At 36.2% G+C, this 1,577-nt stretch overlaps 1 long non-coding RNA gene across 1 annotated transcript in view; it reads left to right on the forward strand.

Annotated features, from left to right (window-relative positions):
• LOC107663121 (uncharacterized) overlaps positions 1 to 1,577 on the forward strand; it is a 12,831-nt gene that overhangs the window by 9,177 nt on the left and 2,077 nt on the right. The window contains exon 4 of the long non-coding RNA XR_001631291.1: positions 947 to 954. This is a non-coding gene — a long non-coding RNA (uncharacterized LOC107663121). The remainder of the gene's footprint in view (positions 1 to 946; positions 955 to 1,577) is intronic.

The raw sequence follows: 1,577 nt of genomic DNA on the forward strand, positions 1-1,577 counted from the left end.
CCCCCCCTGGACACGAGGCCCCATGAGTCTGTGTGTATTCAGGTTTAAGTCCCCACCAGAATAGAAAAACAGGTGCACACATCACACACACACACACACACACACACACACACACACACACATACTTGTATTTGTGGTTTACGGGGACTCTCCATAGGCGTAATGGTTTTTATGCTGTACAAACTGTATTTTCTATTGCCCTACACCAACCCTACACCTCACAGGAAACTGCTGTCAATTTTTGAATTTCATAAAACACAGTTTTGTATGTTTTTTAAGCCTTTTGTTTTACGGGGACACAGGAAGTGTCCTCATAAACCATGTTTACATTGTAGTACCCATGTCATTATACACATTTGTGTCCTCATAAACCATATATACCTGTACACACACACACACACACACACACACACACACACGCACGCACACACTTTTTCTCATGATTAATCAAAGAATTTGGATGGTTAAGAATTTGGGTGACAAACATCTATATTGTTAATGTATATTTTATTAAAACAATGTAGTTGAACTTTTCTAAGTAATTATAAGGACATTTCTAATGCATTACAATATAAAAAAAAAAAAAAAAAAAAACATACCTGACCTATATAACATGGGCTATGTACAGTGAGAGCACAAGTGCAAAGATGGACATTACTGAATAAGAGACTGCAACTGAGCAAATTTCCTGAAAAAAAAACAAAAACAAAAAACAAACACACCAGTTAGTCATTAGGGATGAGCTCAATATAGGGATTTCCAATGGCAATCAAAGGTGCAGAAACTTCTTAAATCGTTTCCTCGTAGTATTGTTTTTTTTTGTAATAGGTCAGTTTGACATATTGACATAAAGTCAGTTGACATATTAACAAGACCAAATAGATTGGCTTATAAAGATTACAGTATTTACTGTCTGACACGGATTGTTTTAGTTTCATGTTTCCAGGCAGTGAAGTGGTTCAGATTGATTTATATAGAGACAAAAGTGCACAGTTTCCACACGTTGTACAAACACAATCCTTTGAACAATATGAAAGAATAATACAATAAAAATTAAGATCCTCATATAAATAAAGCAGTTAAAAATAACTATTTTAAGATACAAACTAGCTTGTGTACATTTCTTTTATATGATGAATGAATGTGTTGTCTGTCGGCGTTCAGGGGAACTCCGGCTGGCCGTGACACTCACAGTGTTTTGGACAAACGTATCCGCCGCGCTGCTCTTCTCTGGACTTTCTCCTGTCTGATCTGGGCCGGTCCTGCTCGTTGTTGCAGCGATGCACCAGAACCGGCTCTTTCTCGGCTGGAGATTTTTTCATCAGCAGTCTCTGGAGAATGCGTTTGTCTGAGCGCTCCTTCTGGAAATCATCCTCGTACACCTTCAGCTGAGAAAACAAGACTTTATCATTAAAACCAGTCATAAGGGTAAATTTAAAAAAAATGCAAAAAAAAAATCAAAATATTGAGAAAATCATCTTTAAAGTTGTCCAAATGAAGTTCTTAGCAATGCATATATTACTAATCAAAAATTAAGTTTTGATATATTTATGGTAGGAAATTTACAAAATATCTTC

Source organism: Sinocyclocheilus anshuiensis, unplaced genomic scaffold, assembly GCF_001515605.1.
Source record: "Sinocyclocheilus anshuiensis isolate Anshui unplaced genomic scaffold, SAMN03320099.WGS_v1.1 scaffold836, whole genome shotgun sequence".
Taxonomy (NCBI): Eukaryota; Metazoa; Chordata; class Actinopteri; order Cypriniformes; family Cyprinidae; genus Sinocyclocheilus; species Sinocyclocheilus anshuiensis.